This window comes from Carcharhinus amblyrhynchos, chromosome 6 (genome assembly GCF_965287045.1).
Source record: "Carcharhinus amblyrhynchos chromosome 6, sCarAmb.v2.hapA, whole genome shotgun sequence".
Classification (NCBI taxonomy): domain Eukaryota; kingdom Metazoa; phylum Chordata; class Chondrichthyes; order Carcharhiniformes; family Carcharhinidae; genus Carcharhinus; species Carcharhinus amblyrhynchos.
In genome coordinates, this window is record NC_137329.1 from 127,379,620 (window position 1) to 127,403,861 (window position 24,242).

The 24,242-nt window shown below is 52.0% G+C and overlaps 1 pseudogene; it reads right to left on the bottom strand.

Moving 5' to 3' along the window:
* Positions 1 to 259: 259 nt before the first annotated feature.
* On the bottom strand, positions 260 to 5,214 carry LOC145344582 (large ribosomal subunit protein eL13-like; annotated as a pseudogene).
* Between the last annotated feature and the right edge of the window lie 19,028 nt (positions 5,215 to 24,242).

Sequence of the window (24,242 nt, forward strand, 5' to 3'; positions counted from 1 at the left end):
AATATTGGTTCAATGCCTCTCCAATCTCTTCCGGTTCCACACATAAATTCCCACTGCTATCTCTAACTGGCCGTAATCTTGCCCTAACCAATCTTCTGTTCTTAACATATCTATAGAACGCCTTAGGATTCTCCTTAATCCTATCGGCCAGAGTCTTCTCATGTCCTCTTTTAGCCCTTCTTAACTCACTCTTCAACTCCCTCCTAGCCAATCTAAAGCTCTCTAGTGCACTACCTGAGCCCTCAAGTCTCATCCGGACCTAAGCCTCCTTTTTCTTTTTAACCAGCGAATCAACTTTTTTAGTGCACCACGGTTCCCTAGCTCAACCATTTCCTCCTTGCCTGACAGGGACATACCTATCAAGGACTCGCAGTAGCTGAACGGCCTCCTCCTGTCCATGTGTCAGCTCTCTGTTCCATTCTGGCCATGTTAGGTTTGTGCTGTTTCTAATTTCCAATCATCTGAATATTACATTTTGTGCTGTGTTATATTTTCTGATTTTTTTATAATTCAATTCAAATTATTCTGCTACCTCATTGAGAAAACTGATGTGAGATGACACTTGGCTGATCTCTCAGGCACCACGCTGCTACTGGCTGCTTCAGGTGTATTAGTTACTGCTAAAAACATCTTCAAAATTGGTAATGTTGTCACAATTGAATATTGAAAACTAAGAAATGTATTCATAAGGCTGGGTGGAATTGAAATTGAGCAAGCTTGGACTTGTGCAGGTCAAATACAATCAATTACTGATAAAATTCACAATCTAATTGTCATGACTTCTCCCATGTAAATGGATGTTAACTCAGGAATATCAGGATAAGAAGATTTACCATCACAAAGTTAGCTAATGTGAGATAAATCCACATTTAATTTCACTATACCTTTTCTACACAATCCATTTCATCCAGTTATTACACCAAAAAACTTGACAATATATCATTAACTTCACTCCTTGTCTGCACTGAGATATTCTTTTGTCATGTTTGCCACAGGCTCCCACTTGTTTGGGCAGGTTTGTGCGTGTGAGCGTTTGTGTGTGTGTGTGTGTGTGTGTGTGTGTGTGTGTGTGTGTGTGTGTGTGTGTGTGTGTGTGTGTGTGTGTCTGCATGTGTGTGTGTCTGTGAGCACACACGCACACATGTATGCACAGACGTACATACATTCACACACATGCACAAACACACGCATACACACCTATATATACACAAACACATTTACGTGCAGACCCTCTGACAGTGCGGCACTCCCTCAGCATTGACCCTCTGACAGTGCGGCACTCCCTCAGTACTGACCCTCTGACAGTGCGGCACTCCCTCAGCACTGACCCTCTGACAGTGCGGCACTCCCTCAGTACTGACCCTCTGACAGTGCGGCACTCCCTCAGTACTGACCCTCTGACAGTGCGACACTCCCTCAGCACTGACCCTCTGACAGTGCGGCACTCCCTCAGTGCTGCACTCGGAGTGTCAGGGTGAATTTGTGTGCTTCTCTCTGGTTTTGAACATTTGCTGCACATTTATCCTTCAGGGGAGGGAGTTACGCTTGGAGCCATGGCTGACAATTTGCCGATTGTGTCAGTGAGATTTGTACAACCTCTCTGTGTCAGTGCCAATCACAAACACATTCCTTCCCTGCACTGAGAGTTATTCTTACTACATGTTGATGTTTGCTTTATTTATCTTATTACATGTAAATATTTAATGTAACTGACAATTCAAATATTATTTGAGCAAAGTCCCACATTAAAGAGGGTCAGCGTGACTGTATCTGCGGTGATTATTGAATGGAAAGTGTGTGTGAGCCCTCATGTTAACACTGGAACTTCTTGTTGATTACTTTCCCTTTTTTTGCGATGATAAAAATACAATCAGCATTTTCTGTTCCAATACAACTCCTGCAAAGTCACCACTTTCTCTTTAATTAATAATAAAGACTCAGCAGCCAGTGAGATTTACACTGAGATTGGGAATGGGTGTTTGTGAGAAACCACAGCACTGAGCGGCATCGCAACTCTGGCACTGGGGCTGGAGAATGGGATTGGAGAGGAATCACCGGGATTGGAGAGAAATCACCGGGATTGGAAAATGGGATTGGAGAGGCATCACCGGGATTGGAGAATGGGATTGGAGAGGCATCACCGGGATTGGAGAGGAATCACCGGGATTGGAGAATAGGATTGGAGAGGCATCACCAGGATTGGAGAATGGGATTGGAGAGGCATCACCGGGATTGGAGAGGCATCACAACACTGGCACTGGGGCTGGACAATGGGATTGGAGAGAAATCACCGGGATTGGAGAGAAATCACCGGGTTTGGGGAGGCATCACCGGGATTGGAGAATGGGATTGGAGAATGGGATTGGAGAGGCACCACTGGGGCTGGAGAATGGGATTGGAGAGGCATCACCGGGATTGGAGAATAGGATTAGAGAGGCATCACCGGGATTGGAGAATAGGATTGGAGCGGCATCAATGGGATTGGAGAATTGGATTGGAGAATGGGATTGGAGAGGCATCACCGGGATTGGAGAATGGGATTGGAGAGGCATCACCGGGATTGGAGAATGGGATTGGAGAGGCATCACCGGGATTGGAGAATGGGATTGGAGAGGCATCACGACATTGGCACTGGGGCTGGAGAATGCCAGAGCTTGTCTGGGACGACAGGAGAATGAATATTATCACAGCAGATACCCATTTAAACCTTCTGAAAGATGTCAGCTGAAGCATCAGAGTTTAGTAAGGAAGGAAAGAAGGTGTGAGGCAGAGAAACGGAGGAAGGCCATAAAAGATAGGAACAGTAGGAGGCCATTCAGCCCTTTGCGCCTGTTCCGCCATTTCGCAGGATCATGGCTGATCTGACACTCACTGCGTCCACTTTCCTGCCTCATCTCCGTAACCCCTAATCTCCTGGCTGATTAAAAACCTATCGCTCTCAGCCTTGTTCAGGGACCCGACCTCCACAGCTTCCCAGGGTAAAGAATTCCAAACATTCACCACTCTCTGAGAGAAGAAATTCTTCCTCAAATCTGTCTTAATGAGCCCCCCCCCAACTCCTCCCCGTTATTCTGTGACTCCGGTCCCACACTCTCCCATGAGTGGAAACATCCTCCCAACATTTACCCTCTTGAACCCCCTCAGAATCTTCAAGATCACCTATCGTTCTCCTGAACTCCAACCAGTACAGACCCATCCTGTTTAATCTTTCCCCATATGGCTGTCCCACCATATCCAGTATCATCCCAGTAAACCTCTTCTGTCCTGTCTCCAATGATAATATATATTTCCTTAAATAAGGGACTAAAACTAACCACAGTTTTCTAAATATGGCCTCATCAGGACCTTGGGCAGCTGCAGCAACATCTCTTTCCTGTTAACCTCCAGCACCCTTGAAATAAGAAGTCTCACAACATTGGTTAAAGTCCAACAGCTGCTCCAAAAACTCACGCTAGCAAATAAACCTTTGGGCTTTAACCTGGTGTTACTACTTACTGTGCCCACCCCAGTTCAGCGCCGGCAACTCCACACCTTTGAAATAAAAGCCAGCATTCCATCTGCCGTCCCTATTCCCTTCTGCCCTGTACATTAGCTTTCTGGGTTTCAGGAACACAAACCCTCCAGGTCTCTTTGAGCTGCAGTCTCTCTCTCAAAGTGCCCTGTCTTTTCCAAAATGAACAATCTCACATTTTCCCCACTGAATTCCATTTGCCTATTTTCTGTCCACTCACTAACCAGTCAATATCACTCTGTAACCTATTCCTACCCTCCTTACAACCTGCCTTCTCTCTCACCTTTGTATCCTCTGCACATTTGGCCAGGGCACACTCTGTTCCTTCCACTAAATCATTAATATACGTTGTGAAGAGCTGCAGTCCCAGAACTGATCTCTGTGGCACTCCATTGGTCACTGCCCTCCAACTGAGAAAGACCCCCCTTATTGCTGCTTCCTGTTCATTAGCCAATCCTCTGCCCATGCCACAATGTTACTCCCAACGCCACTGGCTCCTAATGTGCGTACAGCCGTTTGTGTGGCACCTTATCAAATGCCTTTTAAAAGTCCAAATATACAACATTGGCTCTCTTCTATCTACTCAGGCTGATTCCTCCTCAGAGAGCTCGAGTCAATTTGTCAGAGATGATTCCCCCTTTGTGAAACCGTTCTGACCCTGCAGACTTTGCAAACTGCTGTTCTCTCTTAGATAATCAATTCTAATACTTGTTCACTAATTGAAGTTAGACTAACTGCCCTGTCATTTCCTATATTTTGCTCCCTTCCCTTTTTGAACAAGGGTACCACTTTGGCAGTTTTCCAATCCTTTGGCACAGTTCCAGAATCCAAGGATTTTCGGAAAATGATTACCAATGTAGCCGTGGTCTCTGTAGCTGCCTCCTTTAAGACCCTGGGGTGTAAACCAAGAGGTCCATGGGACTTTCCAGCCTTTAATCCAATTACTTTAGCTGAAGCTAATTGTCTGGTGATGGTGACTGTATTTAATTCCTCTCCTGAATTTTTTTGCTATTTCTGGGATATTTGTAGCATCCTCTACAGTAAAAACCAATGCAAAATATTTCATTCACTTCTCTGTCATTTCCTTGTATGAATTCTTGATTAGGATTGACAGGTCCAGTTAGCTGGGCAGCCATCGTAATTTCTTCAGCAGAAGAATCTCCCTTCTTCAGCATTGAAGCCTTTCTTGGGAAGATGATTAGCTTGGAGCGATATTCCTTCAGAGGTTGAACATTTAACTGAGTAGATTCGGTTGACTTGTTGCAGTGTTTGTGATCAACAGCAATGCCAGTAGTACGTGCCACACTCTTGTTAATATTTGCTGCCTTTAGCTCTTCCAGACTGAAGCCTTGTCCAGCACATACTTTAGAACATAGAACACTACAGCACAAACAGGCCCTTCGGCCCACAAGTTGCGCTGATCATATCCCCAATTACCAGGCCTATCTATAACCCTCAATCCCATTAGTGTGATATCTGACAGTGGGACACCTAACAACTGGTCAAAGGGGGCCAGCAACTGGACGTGGAGCGATGCGGAGTGCTTTAGCCAACTGTGCCTTGCGTCTGTGGTTTTTTCTGACTGACTGGTTGAACCAAGTGCGGACTGTCTTCTGCCAGTCCTTGTGGAAATGAGGGTTCAGAATCATTCCATTCCCACTTGGGACCATGGCTGCTTATTGAAGGGTTGAAACCCTTCAGGAGGGAAAACCATGGCTTCCTCGGTTTCATTCTCTAAGAGCCAATGCTTTCTTTTATTTCACTCTTCATTTTAATGTAGTTAAAAAGCTCTTATTTTCTGTTCTTAAGTTTCTCGGTAATTTGTCCTCAAAGTTTATTCTCTCCTTCCTGGTTAACTTTTGTCATTCATCTTTGCTGCATTCTGAATCTATCACATTCACCTTTGCCATTTATACGTTTTCACTTTCAGCTTAATTCTCTCCCTCACTTCCTTGGTGGGTCCTTCCTTCCCCAAGGTCCCTCTGCATCGTCGCCTGCTGCAGTTTTTCGCCCCATAAGTAATAATCCTTTCTACCATTCTTCCTACCAAAGTGGACCACCTCACACTTGCCAACATTAAATTCCATTTGCCATTTCCTGGTCCATTCGCCCAGCCTATCTAGATCCTTCTGCAGACTCTCCACACCCTCCGCACAATTTGCCTTTCCACCAATCTTGGTGTCATCAGCAAATTTCGACACCCTACACTCGGTTCCCTCCTCCAGATCATCTATATAAATGGTAAATAGCTGAGGCCCCAGCACCGACCGCTGGGGCACCCCACTAGTCACAAACTGCCAATCCGAATAGCACCCATTAACCCCCACTCTCTGCCTCCTATTTGACAACCAATCCTCTATCCACGCTAACACCCTACCCCCAACTCCATGCCCCCTGACCTTCTGCAATAACCTCCTGTGAGGTACCTTGTCAAACGCCTTCTGAAAATCAAGAAAGACCACATCCACCAGCTCTTCTCTATCCACTGCCCTGGACACATCCTCATAGAACTCCAATAACCTTGGGCAGCTAATCTGTTTCCCAGGGAAAACTCAACACCTTATATAACAGTGACTGTCCTTCAGGAGGGCAAGAACAAAACCCCGACAGAGAGGGTCAGATTCACAGAGCGTGTTCTCCCACAGGCCAAAGTTCAATCCAAATCAATCCACATGCACTGCACCTGATTGCACTAAGCAAAATAGATAATAACCATTCACTGGTTCATTCCTCAGGACAAGGCCTTGACCAATCAGGATTAAGCCCCCGGTTTCAATTTAAACAACATTTGGCAGTTAACTGTGAGTCACCATCAACTGGTACATTACCCTACCAATCAGATTAAATCTGTAACCAATCTTTTCTCAAATTGTTATTCCCTTTACATTTGGTATTCTTGTAAATAAGACTAGAAAATGTACAACATTTAAAAGATATTAAAAGATAGAGCACTTGAAATATCATTACATTCAAGGATATGGGATAAGTGCTGGAAAATGGGATTAGCACCACTTTAGTGGTAAATATTGTCAGTGCAGAGTCATTGGACCAAAGGGCCTTTACTGAGCTGTATAACTCGATGACTATAAATAATGTCTCTCTTTTTCAGCTATACTCCAGTTCTGGACTATCTAAGAACTATATCAAATGTTTCACAATTGGTTCTAATCAGCACCACACTTACCAGGAGAAAGCAATTAAATTTGACCTCATGAAGAATCAAGGACATGATTACAAGCAAAAGAAACCAGCAGCTAAATTTAACTTTGTATCAAACTCCTGTACGTCTAAAGTTATTGACTGATGGTTAGATTACCACCTAATGTAATAGACATTGTCTTCATTAAAGCTTCAAAGGGGAATGGAATCAATTCCTAATTCAACAATGAGGAGAGGAATATGGATTTGTTTAGTGAAGAGATGGAAATAGACTGGGTTCTGAAAGAGGAGCTGGGTGATGAGGACTGGGTGAGATGAGATCTTTTCCTCCTTCCTACATTCTAAATTAATAATGAGATTCCTCATATCACACAGCTGTTTGGAAAGGCAAAGTGGTTTAATAAGGTCATTCCAACTTAGTCAGAAAGAACCTGCAGTTACAGTGATTTAGAGCTCTGGAGAGCCTCAAATACTTTACAAATCAGCTGTCATTTTACTGGGAGAAATGTCCTCAGTCTCTTCAACCCAACTGGACCCCATAACTAACAAACAAAGAAATGATAAAAATGGACAACATCAGAACAAGCTCATGTGACACGAATGAGACTTTGAACTGTGGAATTAGCGTCAGTGCCCTTTCTCTTTCCCCAGTGACCAACAACTTTTCCCATTGATCCAATTCTTGTTTGGAACTTACTCTGGAATCTGACTGCACTGCCCTCTCACACAACAGACTTCAGAAAGACCAATTAATTTGAGTTTGATGTTGGTTGAGGGAGGTTGTTGCCCAGTAAAAATGAGGAGGGCAATGCTGTAAAGTTTATTCAAGTCTGTCTGATGGCCGGGAACAAGCAGAATAACAATGGGCAGAGTTCTCCCCTCAGTGTGAGAGCGAGCCTGAGAACTGGCCTTCTACCTGCTGGGTTTTCACACTGTATCGGTAACTCTCAGCCACATGGATAATGTTTGCTTGGGAGCTCTCCGGATTGATTGCTGGAAGCCTCTGATTCTCCCACTCCAACATCAGCTCAACATTCCCTCACTCTACGCATCGGATGTAAAAGTGCAGTGTCCAGAGCCCAGGAGTGCTCCTCTGGAGACATTGGCCGGAATTCTCCCATCCCGCTGGCCACTGGAATTTTAGTGGGCGGGTCGTGGACAATGTGAAACCCCACTGACAGCCATGAATTTCCGGCGTTTAGGCCAATGTAACCAAAGAATTCGGCATGGCCCCAAAAGCCAACAGACAGTGGCCCCCAGGTTCAGTCACACCTCATTGGAGTGCCGGCTGGGTGGAGTCTGGTCTCGCCGCCATATCCCATATCTCACCCTGCCTGGACAAGTCCAGCGAGCTGACCAATGGGGCTTGGGAAGTGGTGCAGGATCACATCGAAGAGGGCGACACACTGGTTAGCAAAGAACAAAGAGCAAAGAAAATTACAGCACAGGAACAGGCCCTTCAGCCCCTCCGAGCCTGCACCGACCATCCTGCCCCGACTGAACTAAAACCCTTTTCCGGGGACTTTATCTCTCTATTCCCGTCTATTCATGTATTTGTCCAGACACCCTTTAAAACTCACTATGGTATCCGCATCCACTACCTCCCCCGGCAGCAAGTTCCAGGCATCCACCCCCCTCTGTGCCTCTTACATCTCCTTTAAACCTTATCCCTCGCACCTTAAACCTGTGCCCCCCCAGTAATTGACTCTTCCACCCTGGGAAAAAGCTTCTGACTATCCACTCTGTCCATGCCTCTCATAATCTTGTAGACTTCTATCAGGTCTCCACTCAACCTCCATCACTCCACTGAGAACAAACCAAGTTTTTCCAACCTCTCCTCATAGCTAATGCCCTCCAGACCAGGGCAACATCCTGGTAAATCTTTTCCGTACCCTCATCCTTCTGGTAGTGTGGCGACCAGAATTAAGCACTATATTCCAAGTGCAGCCTAACTAAGGTTCTATAAAGCTGCAACATGACTTGCCAATTTTTAAACTCAATACCCCAGCTGATGAAGGCAAGCATGCCGTATGCCTTCTTGACTACCTTCTCCATCTGCATTGCCACTTTCAGTGACCTGTGTACCTGTACACCCAGATCCCTCTGCCTATCAATACTCTTAAGGGTTCTGCCATTTACTGTATATTTCCTATCTGTATTAGACCTTCCAAAATGCATTACCTCACGTTTGTCTGGATTAAACTCCATCTGTCATCTCACCGCCCAAGTCTCCGAACAACCTATATCCTGCCGTATCCTCTGATGGTCCCCATCGCTATCCGCAAATCCACCAATCTTTGTGTCATCCGCAAACTTACTCATCAAACCAGTTACATTTTCCTCCAAATAATTTATATATATTACAAACAGCAAAGGTCCCAGCACTGATCCCTGAGGAACACCACTTGTCACAGCCCTCCATTCAGAAACACCCCCTTCCACTGCTACCCTCTGTCTTCTTTGATCGAGTCAGTTCTGTATCCACCTTGCCAGCTCACCTCTGATCCCGAACGACTCCACCTTCTGCACCAGTCTGCCATGAGGGACCTTGTGAAAGGCCTTACTGAAGTCCATGTAAACAACATCCACTGTGCTCACGTACTCTGCCAGGGTAACTATCTCATAACCCTCATCTCACACACTCACAAAACCATCAGACATTCACCCATATCTCACTGATTGCCACGTGGAGGAACGTCACCACTCACTCACTCTCTGGAGGTCACAACTTCATCCCACCTCCAGCACCACCCTCAAAAGCCTGGCATCCTTATCCTCTGGCCTGGTATCCATCCTGCTCTCCATCTGCCTTGATACAGACAAGCTCCCACACAATCGCACAGAAAGATCCCAGACCAAGGGGTGGAGCGCAGGAAATCAGGGTTTTCATGGAGTTTCATTGAGCTGGCAGGACAGGACATTGGTCGTGTCTATGGGAACAGTGAGGTGGGTGGAACTCACCCGAGTAAGAACCTTACACCAGTTCATCCTTCAGACTGCACTTTCCACTGGTTCAGAGACATCCACCAATCACTAACCACCTCTCATTTCTATCATCAGCTCTCCTGAACGACCCCAGAGCAAACGCTGAGCTCCAGGCACAGGGAGACACACCACAGAGAGGAAACAAAATCCCACCCAACATTAACAATGTCCTCGTAGATCCAAAAAAATTCCAAAAACCTCCATAGCCAGAGAGGGCTAGAATGTAAAGAGGAAGTTTACAAAATCCCACTGAAAGCACGGATATGATCATCCAGCCCCGTGCGCTGGGGACTGGGGTCTGGGGGCTGGGTGCTGGGGACTGGGGACTGGGGACTGGGGACTGGGGGCTGGGGACTGGGGGCTGGGGACTGGGGGCTGGGGACTGGGGACTGGGGGCAGGGGGCTAGGGACTGGGGACTGGGTGCTGGGGACTGGGGGCTGGGGACTGGGGACTGGGGGCTGGGGGCTGGGGACTGGGGGCTGGGGACTGGGGACTGGGGACTGGGGGCCGGGGGCTGGGGACTGGGGGCTGGGGGTTGGGTGCTGGGGGCTGGGGACTGGGGACTGGGGACTGGGGGCTGGGGACTGGGGACTGGGGACTGGGGGCTGGGTGCTGGGGACTGGGGGCTGGGGACTGGGGACTGGGGGCTGGGGGCTGGGGGCTGGGGGCTGGGGACTGGGGGCAGGGGGCTGGGGGCTGGGGACTGGGGGCTGGGGACTGGGGACTGGGGACTGGGGGCTGGGGACTGGGGGCTGGGGACTCGAGGCTGGGGGCTGGGGGCTGGGGGCTGGGGACTGGGGGCTGGGGACTGGGGGCTGGGGACTGGGGACTGGGGACTCGAGGCTGGGGGCTGGGGGCTGGGGACTGGGGGCTGGGGACTGGGCGCTGGGGACTTGGGGGCTGGGGACTTGGGGGCTGGGGACTGGGGACTTGGGGGCTGGGGGCTGGGGACTGGGGGCTGGGGGCTGGGGACTGGGGGCTGGGGACTTGGGGGCTGGGGGCTGGGGACTGGGGGCTGGGGGCTGGGGGCTGGGGGCTGGGGGCTGGGGACTTGGGGGCTGGGGGCTGGGGACTGGGGGCTGGGGGCTGGGGGCTGGGGGCTGGGGACTTGGGGGCTGGGGGCTGGGGACTGGGGGCTGGGGGCTGGGGGCTGGGGACTGGGGACTGGGGACTTGGGGGCTGGGGACTGGGGGCTGGGGGCTGGGGGCTGGGGGCTGGGGACTGGGGGCTGGGGACTGGGGGCTGGGGGCTGGGGGCTGGGGGCTGGGGACTGGGGGCTGGGGACTGGGTGCTGGGGACTGGGGGCTGGGGGCTGGGGGACTGGGGACTGGGGACTTGGGGACTGGGGGCTGGGGACTGGGGACTGGGGGCTGGGGACTCGGGACTGGGGGCTGGGGACTGGGGACTGGGGACTGGGGGCTGGGGACTGGGGACTGGGGACTGGGGACTGGGGGCAGGGGGACTGGGGACTGGGGACTGGGGACTGGGGACTGGGGGCTGGGGACTGGGGACTGGGGGCAGGGGGACTGGGGACTGGGGGCAGGGGGACTGGGGACTGGGGACTGGGGACTGGGGACTGGGGGCAGGGGGCTGGGGACTGGGGACTGGGGGCTGGGGACTGGGCGCTGGGGACTTGGGGGCTGGGGACTTGGGGGCTGGGGACTGGGGACTTGGGGGCTGGGGGCTGGGGACTGGGGGCTGGGGACTGGGGGCTGGGGACTTGGGGGCTGGGGGCTGGGGACTGGGGGCTGGGGGCTGGGGGCTGGGGGCTGGGGACTTGGGGGCTGGGGACTGGGGGCTGGGGGCTGGGGGCTGGGGGCTGGGGACTTGGGGGCTGGGGGCTGGGGGCTGGGGGCTGGGGACTGGGGACTTGGGGGCTGGGGACTGGGGGCTGGGGGCTGGGGACTCGAGGCTGGGGGCTGGGGGCTGGGGACTGGGGGCTGGGGACTGGGCGCTGGGGACTTGGGGGCTGGGGACTTGGGGGCTGGGGACTGGGGACTTGGGGGCTGGGGGCTGGGGGCTGGGGGCTGGGGACTGGGGGCTGGGGACTTGGGGGCTGGGGGCTGGGGACTGGGGGCTGGGGGCTGGGGGCTGGGGGCTGGGGGCTGGGGACTTGGGGGCTGGGGGCTGGGGACTGGGGGCTGGGGGCTGGGGGCTGGGGGCTGGGGACTTGGGGGCTGGGGGCTGGGGACTGGGGGCTGGGGGCTGGGGGCTGGGGACTGGGGACTGGGGACTTGGGGGCTGGGGACTGGGGGCTGGGGGCTGGGGACTGGGGACTGGGGGCTGGGGACTGGGGGCTGGGGGCTGGGGGCTGGGGGCTGGGGACTGGGTGCTGGGGACTGGGGGACTGGGGACTGGGGACTTGGGGACTGGGGGCTGGGGACTGGGGGCTGGGGACTGGGTGCTGGGGACTGGGGGCTGGGGGCTGGGGGACTGGGGACTGGGGACTTGGGGACTGGGGGCTGGGGACTGGGGACTGGGGGCAGGGGGACTGGGGACTGGGGACTGGGGGCAGGGGGACTGGGGACTGGGGACTGGGGACTGGGGGCAGGGGGCTGGGGACTGGGGACTGTGGGCTGGGGACTGGGCGCTGGGGACTTGGGGGCTGGGGACTTGGGGGCTGGGGACTGGGGACTTGGGGGCTGGGGGCTGGGGACTGGGGGCTGGGGGCTGGGGACTGGGGGCTGGGGACTTGGGGGCTGGGGGCTGGGGACTGGGGGCTGGGGGCTGGGGGCTGGGGGCTGGGGACTTGGGGGCTGGGGACTGGGGGCTGGGGGCTGGGGGCTGGGGACTTGGGGGCTGGGGGCTGGGGACTGGGGGCTGGGGGCTGGGGGCTGGGGACTGGGGGCTGGGGGCTGGGGGCTGGGGGCTGGGGGCTGGGGACTGGGGACTTGGGGGCTGGGGACTGGGGGCTGGGGGCTGGGGACTCGAGGCTGGGGGCTGGGGGCTGGGGACTGGGGGCTGGGGACTGGGCGCTGGGGACTTGGGGGCTGGGGACTTGGGGGCTGGGGACTGGGGACTTGGGGGCTGGGGGCTGGGGACTGGGGGCTGGGGGCTGGGGACTGGGGGCTGGGGACTTGGGGGCTGGGGGCTGGGGACTGGGGGCTGGGGGCTGGGGGCTGGGGGCTGGGGACTTGGGGGCTGGGGGCTGGGGACTGGGGGCTGGGGGCTGGGGGCTGGGGGCTGGGGACTTGGGGGCTGGGGGCTGGGGACTGGGGGCTGGGGGCTGGGGGCTGGGGACTGGGGACTGGGGACTTGGGGGCTGGGGACTGGGGGCTGGGGGCTGGGGACTGGGGACTGGGGGCTGGGGACTGGGGGCTGGGGGCTGGGGGCTGGGGGCTGGGGACTGGGGGCTGGGGACTGGGTGCTGGGGACTGGGGGCTGGGGGCTGGGGGACTGGGGACTGGGGACTTGGGGACTGGGGGCTGGGGACTGGGGACTGGGGGCTGGGGACTCGGGACTGGGGGCTGGGGACTGGGGACTGGGGACTGGGGACTGGGGGCTGGGGACTGGGGACTGGGGACTGGGGGCAGGGGGACTGGGGACTGGGGACTGGGGACTGGGGACTGGGGACTGGGGGCTGGGGACTGGGGACTGGGGGCAGGGGGACTGGGGACTGGGGACTGGGGGCAGGGGGACTGGGGACTGGGGACTGGGGACTGGGGGCAGGGGGCTGGGGACTGGGGACTGGGGGCTGGGGACTGGGCGCTGGGGACTTGGGGGCTGGGGACTTGGGGGCTGGGGACTGGGGACTTGGGGGCTGGGGGCTGGGGACTGGGGGCTGGGGACTTGGGGGCTGGGGGCTGGGGACTGGGGGCTGGGGGCTGGGGGCTGGGGGCTGGGGACTTGGGGGCTGGGGACTGGGGGCTGGGGGCTGGGGGCTGGGGGCTGGGGACTTGGGGGCTGGGGGCTGGGGACTGGGGGCTGGGGGCTGGGGGCTGGGGACTGGGGGCTGGGGGCTGGGGGCTGGGGACTGGGGACTTGGGGGCTGGGGGCTGGGGGCTGGGGGCTGGGGACTGGGGACTGGGGGCTGGGGACTGGGGGCTGGGGGCTGGGGACTGGGGGCTGGGGACTGGGTGCTGGGGACTGGGGGCTGGGGGCTGGGGGACTGGGGACTGGGGACTTGGGGACTGGGGGCTGGGGACTGGGGACTGGGGGCTGGGGGCTGGGGACTCGGGACTGGGGGCTGGGGACTGGGGACTGGGGACTGGGGGCTGGGGACTGGGGACTGGGGACTGGGGACTGGGGGCAGGGGGACTGGGGACTGGGGACTGGGGACTGGGGACTGGGGGCAGGGGGACTGGGGACTGGGGACTCGGGGCAGGGGGACTGGGGACTGGGGACTGGGGACTGGGGGCAGGGGGCTGGGGACTGGGGGCTGGGGACTGGGGACTGGGGGCTGGGGACTGGGGACTGGGGACTGGGGGCTGGGGACTGGGGGCAGGGGGACTGGGGACTGGGGACTGGGGGCAGGGGGCTGGGGACTGGGGGCTGGGGACTGGGGGCTGGGGACTGGAGACTGGGGGCAGGGGGACTGGGGACTGGGGGCTGGGGGCTGGGGGCTGGAGACTGGGGGCTGGGGGCTGGGGGCTGGGGACTGGGGTCTGGGAGCTGCTTGTGTAAAGGAAGGAGCACAGAGTAATAACCTGGTATTACCAAGTTGGCAGTACCGGGTGTCAGGATGATACTGGCAGGGGGTGGGGCCTGAAAGGGGGTCCATGAAGACTGTGGGGACTTAGGCTACTCCATACCAGGGAGTCACTCACTTGTGGTGGGCCTGATGCCCTGATGCCAGTGAGAGTGAATTGGGGGGCGGGGGGGGTGGCAGGGAGTGAATCACATGCCTATGATCACGTGCCTATGTGGTGTGTGTTAGGGGTGGGGGAGGTTGGGGGTGGGCGGGGTGGGGGTGTGGGGGGGGGTGACCTGCTTACTTAGCAGGTGGGACTGAGGTCCCAGAATCAAGGTTTGGGGGTGTTGTCCAAGTGTGTGGGAGGTCGTGAGGGGAAACGAGCTTCAACATAAAGTGGAGACTGGGATGCCCTCTTTCTGAGGGGGTGGTGTTGCCAACGTCTTTATATCCACACTCCAAAAATATTTCCAACTGCAACTTGAATCGCAGCAAACCACCTAGTGGAAATCTCATCGGTTTTCCCATTGGGTAACACTTAGAAACACTTTGGGAGAATTTGGTCCCAGATCTTGTGTTAAGTGTTATTCCCTGTGTGACACAGTGGCACAGTGGTTAGCATTGCTGCCTCACAGTGCCAGGGACCTGGGTTCAATTCCAGCCTCAGGTCACTGTCTGTGTGGAGTTTGCATGTTCTCCCCATGTCTGCATGGGTTTCCTCCCACATGCCAAAGATGAGCGGGTTAGGTTGATTGGCCATGCTACATTGATCCTCAGTGTCAAGGGGACCAGCTAGGGTGGGGTTATGGGGACAGGACCTGGATGGGATTGTTGTTGGCGCAGGTTTGATGGCCATATGGCCTCCTTCTACACAGTAGGTTCTATGATTCTTGCTGTAAACCACCTCGCTGCCACTCCTGGATCCGTCCTGCTGGTGGGACAAGGATACTCAGGGATGGTAATGGAATTGTCTGGGACTGGACTCTGGCTGTAAGGTATGATCTGTGAGTCTGACTGTGCAAGAAAAGTATACGACTAGTCTATGAGAGAGCTCTCCAATTCTGGAGCAAGTCCACAGATATTAGTACGAGGATTTTCCTGTATTGATGGGGAAAGGTGTACCTTTATTGTGTCTGAGAAAAATGTTGGGCATTTAGTCCAGTTTTATTTCCCTTATCCTTTGTACTGACTTGACAAAACAGCACAGCTGGCATGGGCATTTCAGGGGGTATTTGGCAGTGACTCTGTATCAGGGCAAGGGGAGCAGATTTCTTTCCTGAAGAACTTTGGAGAAAGGGTTGTGTTTTTAAGGCGATCCAAAAGCCACACTATCCCTTTTACTGATATCAGTTCTTTCAACATTTTCTATAGGAAGAGTTTGGTGGTGTTTATCCAGGAGTGAGTTTGGGTGTCCTCTCGGCTCGAATACCTGGCTGAGATGACCATTAACTAATCAGGAAATCCACTACAGCAGATGGCACTATTTGACGTGTGGGTTCTGATCTTTTCCAGGTTGATGTGTCTCCGGGGAACCTCTCCAGAATAGTCACCCTCTCCTTGGATAATGAACTATTACAATCCACCAGAGGAAGAAACTTGCTGCAACTTCCGAACTTCACAATTTGACAGTGTATCACACGATTGGACAGATTAAGACATCACAAATATTCAAGTTGTTGTTTTGATTGAAGATTGAAAACTCAGTGAGGACAGCAAGCGGAACCCAATGATTATTAATTATTCTGTTAAATTATTTCTGGAGTATGCAAATTCTTGTCATATAATGTATTCAATTAGAAGGTTTTTTAATTTTAAAGGATTTGCATTTATCACATCTCTCAGTAACATCCTAAAGGACTTGGTTTATAAAGAATCATCCTCGAGATTTATGTGGACAAATTAAACAACCTTATAGTTTTTTTATTGGTTTCAGCTAATGAAGTACTTTTTGAAATATGTTGCAAAGGAAATGTGGCAGCTAACATACACACAGCAAGATCCCACAGACAGCAATCTGATTCGAACCAAATGACCTGTTTCATTGATGTTGATGGAGGGATAAATATTGTCTCCCCCCCACCCCGAGAGGGCAGGCATTAATTATTCATTCACAGAATCACAGAATACTACAGTACAGAAGAGGCTTTTCAGCCCATCGAGTCTGTACCAACACATGAAAGGCCCTAATTTGCCCAGTACGTGGAAAATTAGAGGTCAATAGGGTGGCACAGTGACAAAGTGACTATCGGCCAAAGGCTCTGATATCCATCATTATGAAGTGCTTCGAAAGGTTAGTCATGGCACGAATCAATTCCAGCCTCCCGGACTACCTGGATCCACTACAGGTTTGCCTATCGCTGCAACAGGTCTGCAGCAGACTACATCTCCCTGGCCCTGTTCTCAACCCTGGAACATCTGGATAACAAGGGCACCTCTGACAGACTCCTATTTATTGACTACAGCTCAACCTTCAACACCATTATTCCCACGAAACTCATCTCTAAACTCCATGGCCTGGGCCTCGACTCGTCCCTCTGTCTTCCTAACCAGACCATGGTAAAAGATGAGGGGAGCGATTCTCCTTAAAAAATTCTAAGTGTCGAATTCTTGTAAAAACTGGAGTAAATCTTGCTGGTTTTTTAAGTGTGATTTTCAGAATGAGTCTCCCACACTCTGCACTGCAGAGTGCCCCAGTGTGAATCACTCTGAAAAGCTGTGGCCTATTCCTGCTGGAGAGGCCGGCCGCATAGTGCTGAGAGCGCTATTCCGCGTGCGCTAATCCGTCAGTGCCGAGATCGACCTATGCACAGTGGCCCCGCACTGCCCTCCTCCCGATTGCAGGGCAAACCCTACATTGCTGGCCATGTGAACCCCACTCCCCTCGTCCCACCATGATCTCAACACCCCCCCCCCCCCGAAACCCCAGCATTCCCAATCTCCCGATTTCCCCGTCTCTCGAACTCCCTCCCCACAGACCCATCCTGGAGTCACATCTATGGATGCAAAAATGTCTGTCTGTTCCCCTAGCTAAAGTGAAGGTTATTTATCTTTGTCACAAGTAGGCTTACATTAACACTGCAATGAAGTTAGTATGAAAAGTCCCTAGAGGCCACACCCTGGCACCTGTTCAGGTACACTGAAGGAGAATTTATCACAGCCAATCAACCTGACCCGCACATCTTCCAGACTGTAGGAGGAAACCGGAGCACCCAGAAGAAACCCACGCAGACACTGGGAGAACGTGCAGACTCCACACAGACAGTGACCCGAACCAGGAATTGAACCCAGGTACTTGGCACTGTAGGGCAGCAGTGCTAACCACTGTGCCACCATGCCATCCCTAACTAATCCCCTATCACTATTCCCTCACATTTCCCCCTTCCTGCACAGCTGAGTTACCTGTGATGTCCCGGAACTGGCTTTCTCTGAGGATGAATCACCTTAACAGCATCTAAAACAGAAAGCCGGACAGCAAGCGAGAGTGACTCATGGACTCCTGCATTATCTACATGGTTCCCTTAAATGACCTGATCGTCTGTTCTCCCTCTGCCTGTACAATCTAAACCTGTGATGTGACCACCTGTCCAAACATCCTATCCCTGAAGTATCTGCCTCCAGCGTGTACAACATTGACTCCGGCTGGTTCTTGTGTTCCGAAACCCAGAGCTCAATCTGCTGCAACTGGTGACACTTGTGCAAATTTGTTTGTGTAAGATATTATGGGTATGACTTTACGGCCTTGCTCATCCCAAAATTGTAAAATACCGCCCAGGTCAACGGACTTTTCATGGTCCCCCCACTACCTCCCCCGACCTCCCCCCCGCCCCCACCCCACCCACCCCCCCCCTCCCCCCTTTGCCTGCTCCGATTCTCATGGTGGGCTGGCCGGTAAAATTCCAGCCATGGTGTATCCAAGAATTCCCACATATGTTTTATTGACACCTGATCTGACCTGACGAAGGGGCAGCACTCTGAAAGCTTGTGGCTTCTGCTACAAAATAAACCATTGGGACTTTAACCTGGTGTTGTGAGACTTCTTACTGTGTCTCTCTCTATGATCCGGTCTATATAATTATGGTCTATCTCTCTCTGTGTCTCTCTCTCTATAATCCAATTCCAAGCTGTGTGCGTGTGTGTGTGTGTGTGTGTGTGTGTTCCAGTCTATATCTCTCTCTGTGTCTCTATATTCCAGTCTACATCTGTCTCTCTCTCTCCATCTGTCTCTACATTCCAGTCTATATCACTGTGTGTGTCTCTCTGTGTCTCTCCGTCTCTCTGTCTCTATATTCCAGTCTATATCTGTCTCTCTGTCTGTCTCTATATTCCAGTCTATCTCTCTCTGTGTCTCTATATTCCAGTCTATCTCTCTCTGTGTCTCTATATTCCAGTCTATCTCTGTCTCTCTCTCTCTATTCCAGTCTATATTTGTCTCTCTGCCCCTCTGTCTGTCTCTATATTCCAGTCTATCTCTCTCTGTGTCTCTATATTCCAGTCTATCTCTGTCTCTGTCTCTCTCTCTCTCTGTGTCCCTATATTCCAGTCTATCTCTGTCTCTGTCTCTCTCTCTGTGTCCCTATATTCCAGTCTATCTCTGTCTCTGTCTCTTCTCTCTATATTCCAGTCTATATCTGTCTCTCTCTCTCCCTGTCTCTATATTCCAGTCTCTCTCTCTCTCTCTGAGTCTCTGTATTCCAGTCTATCTCTCTCTCGCTCTCTCTGTGTTCCAGTCTATCTCTGTCTCTGTGTGTCTCTATATTCCAGTCTATCTCTGTCTCTCTCTGTGTTTCTATATTCTAGTCTATCCCTGTCTCTCTCTCTCTCAGTCTTTATTCCAGTCTATCTCTGTCTCTCTCTCTGTGTCTCTATATCCTAGTTTATATCACTGTGTGTGTGTCTGTGTCCCTATACCCCAGTCTATCACTGTGTGTGTGTCTGTGTCTCTATATCCCAGTCTATATCACTGTATGTGTGTCTCTATATCCCAGTCTATATCACTGTGTGTGTCTGTGTCTCTATATCCCAGTCTATATCACTGTGTGCGTGTGTGTGTTTCTATATCCCAGTCTATATCACTGTGTGTGTCTCTGTGTCTCTATATCCCAGTCTATATCACTGTGTGTGTGTCTCTGTGTCTCTATATCTCAGTCTATATCACTGTGTGTGTCTGTGTCTCTATATCCCAGTCTATATCACTGTGTGTGTCTCTGTGTCTCTATATCCCAGTCTATATCACTGTGTGTGTGTCTCTGTGTCTCTATATCCCAGTCTATATCACTGTGTGTGTGTCTGTGTCTCTATATCCCAGTCTATATCACTGTGTGTGTCTCTGTGTCTCTATATCCCAGTCTATATCACTGTGTGTGTCTGTGTCTCTATGTCCCAGTCTATATCACTGTGTGTGTGTCTCTATATCCCAGTCTATATCACTGTGTGTGTCTCTGTGTCTCTATATCCCAGTCTATATCACTGTGTGTGTCTCTGTGTCTCTATATCCCAGTCTATATCACTGTGTGTGTGTGTGTGTGTGTGTGTGTGTGTGTCTCTATATCACAGTCTATACCACTGTGTGTGTGTGTGTGTGTGTGTCTCTATATCCCAGTCTATATCACTGTGTGTGGTGTGTGTGTGTGTGTGTCTCTATATCACAGTCTATATCACTGTGTGTGTGTCTCTTTATCCCAGTCTATATCACTGTGTCTGTCTCTGTGTCTCTATATCCCCGTCTATATCACTGTGTGTGTGTCTCTATATCCCAGTCTATATCACTGTGTGTGTCTGTGTTTCTATATCCCAGTCTATATCACTGTGTCTGTGTCTCTATATCTCAGTCTATATCACTGTGTGTGTGTCTCTATATCCCAGTCTATATCACTGTGTGTGTCTCTGTCTCTCTATATCCCAGTCTGTATCACTGTGTGTGTCTCTGTGTTTCTATATCCCAGTCTATATCACTGTGTGTGTGTGTGTGTGTGTGTGTCTCTATATCACAGTCTATATCACTGTGTGTGTGTGTGTGTGTGTCTCTATATCACAGTCTATATCACTCTGTGTGTGTGTGTGTGTCTCTCTATATCCCAGTCTATATCACTGTGTGTGTGTGTGTGTGTGTGTGTCTCTATATCCCAGTCTATATCACTGTGTGTGTGTCTCTATATCCCAGTCTATATCACTGTGTGTGTCTGTGTTTCTATATCCCAGTCTATATCACTGTGTGTGTGTCTCTATATCCCAGTCTATATCACTGTGTCTGTCTCTGTGTCTCTATATCCCAGTCTATATCACTGTGTGTGTGTCTCTATATCCCAGTCTATATCACTGTGTGTGTCTGTGTTTCTATATCCCAGTCTATATCACTGTGTCTGTGTCTCTATATCCCAGTCTATATCACTGTCTGTGTCTCTGTGTCTCTATATCCCAGTCTATATCACTGTGTGTGTCTCTGTGTCTCTATATCCCAGTCTATATCACTGTGTGTGTGTGTCTCTATATCACAGTCTATATCACTGTGTGTGTGTGTGTGTGTCTCTCTATATCCCAGTCTATATCACTGTGTGTGTGGTGTGTGTGTGTGTGTCTATATCCCAGTCTATATCACTGTGTGTGTGTCTCTTTATCCCAGTCTATATCACTGTGTCTGTCTCTGTGTCTCTATATCCCAGTCTATATCACTGTGTGTGTGTCTCTATATCCCAGTCTATATCACTGTGTGTGTCTCTGTGTTTCTATATCCCAGTCTATATCACTGTGTGTGTGTCTCTATATCCCAGTCTATATCACTGTGTGTGTCTGAGTCTCTATGTCCCAGTCTATATCACTGTGTGTCTCTGTGTCTCTATATCCCAGTCTATATCACTGTGTGTCTCAGTGTCACTGTCTGTGTCTCTGTGTCACTGTGTGTGTCTCTGTGTGTCACTGTCTGTGTCTCTGTGTCACTCTGTGTGTCACTGTCTGTGTCACTGTGTGTGTCTGTGTGTGTCTCTGTGTCACTGTCTTTGTCTCTGTGTCACTGTGTGTCACTGTGTGTGTCTCTGTGTCAGTGTGTGTGTGTCTGTGTGTGTGTGTCTCTCTGTGTTACTCTGTGTGTGTCTCTCTGTGTGTCTGTGTCACTCTCTGTGTCTCTGTGTGTGTCTGTGTCACTGTGTGTCTCTCTGTGTCATTGTGTGTGTCTCTCTGTGTCACTGTGTGTCTGTGTCACTGTGTGTCTCTCTGTGTGTCTCTGTGTCACTGTGTGTCTCTCTGTGTCACTGTGTGTATCTGTGTCACTGTGTCTCTCTGTCACTGTGTGTGTCTCTGTGTCTCTCTGTGTCACTGTCTGTGTCGCTCTGTGTCACTGTGTGTCTGTGTCACTGTGTGTCTCTCTGTGTGTCTCTGTGTCACTGTGTGTCTCTGTGTGTCTCTCTGTGTCACTGTGTGTCTCTCTGTGTGTCTCTGTGTGTCTCTGTCACTGTGTCTCTCTGTGTCACTGTGTGTCTCTCTGTGTGTCTCTCTGTGTCACTGTGTGTCTCTGTGTTACTGTGTGTCTCTCTGTGTCACTGTCTGTGTGTCTCTGTGTCACTGTGTGTGTCTCTGTGTGTGTCTCTCTGTGTCACTGTGTGTCTCTCTGTGTCACTGTCTGTGTCACTGTGTGTCTCTGTGTCACTGTGTGTGTCTCTCTGTGTGTCTGTGTCACTGTGTGTGTCTCTCTGTGTGTGTCTCTCTGTGTCACTGTCTGTGTCACTGTGTGTGTCTCTCTGTGTGTCACTGTCTGTGTCACTGTCTGTGTCTCTGTGTCACTGTGTGTGTCTCTATGTCTCTCTGTGTGTGTCTCTGTGTCTCTCTGTGTGTCTCTGTGTCACTGTCTGTGTGTCTCTGTGTCTCTCTGTGTCTCTCTGTGTCACTGTCTGTGTGTCTCTGTGTCTCTCTGTGTGTCTCTGTGTCACTGTCTGTGTGTCTCTGTGTCTCTCTGTGTGTCTCTGTGTCACTGTCTGTGTGTCTCTGTGTCTCTCTGTGTGTCTCTGTGTCACTGTCTGTGTGTCTCTGTGTCTCTCTGTGTGTCTCTGTGTCACTGTCTGTGTGTCTCTGTGTCTCTCTGTGTGTCTCTGTGTCACTGTCTGTGTGTCTCTGTGTCTCTCTGTGTGTCTCTGTGTCACTGTCTGTGTGTCTCTGTGTCTCTCTGTCTCCCGCTCAGTAACGCGCCAAACAAACCCGGACATTGGCGCTGCTGGAATCGGATTGGTCAACAGCTCGGAATGTATCCATTGCCTCTGAATGCCATTGGCTGCCGGGTGAGTGACGTCAATTGGAAATGTCAGTGCGCGCCAGAATCTCAGATTCCGCGGCTCCGGAACACAGAGACACAGAGAGGGACACAGAGAGAGAGAGACACAGAGAGAGAGGGACAGACACAGAGAGGGACACAGAGAGAGAGAGACACAGAGAGAGAGGGACAGACACAGAGAGGGACACAGAGAGAGTGGGAGAGACACAGAGAGGGACAGAGAGAGTGGGACAGACACAGAGTGGGACAGAGAGAGACAGAGAGAGGGAGAGACACAGAGTGGGACAGAGAGAGACAGAGAGAGGGACAGAGAGTGGGACAGGGAGAGACAGAGGAGTGGGAGAGACACAGGGAGAGACAGAGAGTGGGAGAGACACAGAGAGGGACATAGAGAGTGGGAGAGAGTGGGACAGAGAGACACAGGGAGAGACACAGAGAGACATAGAGAGTGGGAGAGACACAGAGAGACAGAGAGTGGGAGAGACACAGAGGGACATAGAGAGTGGGAGAGACACAGAGAGACATAGAGAGTGGGAGAGACACAGAGAGGGACAGAGAGACATAGAGAGTGGGAGAAACACAGAGAGGGACAGGGAGACCAGGAGAGGACACAGAGAGACATAGAGAGAGGGACACAGAGAGAGACAGGGTGAGATAGAGAGAGACCAGGAGAGACAGAGAGAGGGACAAGGGAGAGATAGAGAGACTAAGAGAGACAGAGAGAGGGACCAGGAGAGACAGAGAGAGGGATATAGAGAGAGACAGGGAGAGAGAGATACCAGGAGAGACAGAGAGAGGGATATAGAGAGAGACAGGGAGAGAGAGATACCAGGAGAGACAGAGAGAGGGATATAGAGAGAGACAGGGAGAGAGATAGATATATATAGAGAGAGAGAGGCATAGAGAGAGCCAGGAAGAGAGAGACTGAGAGAGAGATAGCGAGAAACAGAGAGAGAGAGACATAGAGGGAGAAAGAGAGGGGGAGAGCCAGAGAGTGATAGAGAGGAAGAGGGAGAGACAGAGAAACTGAGATAGAAAGAGTCATAGGGAGGGACTGAGATAGGGAGAGGAAGGGAGAGACAGATAGTGACAGAGATAGAGAGACGGGGAGAGACAGATAGGGAGAGAGGGACACAGGGAGAAACATAGGGAGTGGAAGATACTGAGAGTGGGATAGAAACACGGAGAGACTGTGGTAGGGGTAGAGAGAGAGTGGGAGAGACTGTGATAGGGGTAGGGAGAGACATAGGAATGGGAGAGACTGAGATAGATAGTGGGATAGAGAGACACTGAGAGTGGGATAGGGAGAGAGTGAGAGAGACATAGGGAGAGAGGGACAGACAGATAGACAGAGACAGCCAGAGAGCGGGGAACATAGAAAGAGATAGATATACAGAGAGATAGGGAGTGGAAGAGACACAGTGGGATAGAGAGAGAGAGATAGGGACAGTGGGATAGAGAGAGAAAGATAGGGACAGTGGGATAGAGAGAGAGTGATAGGGACAGTGGGATAGAGAGAGAGAGATAGGGACAGTGGGATAGAGAGAGAGAGATAGGGACAGTGGGATAGAGAGAGAGAGATAGGGAGAGAGATCGACATAAAAAGAGTGGGGGAGAGAGATAAGGATAGAGATAGGAAGAGTGGGATAAATAGAGACACAGAGAGACAGGAATAGAGAGTGAGGAAGAAAGAGAGAGA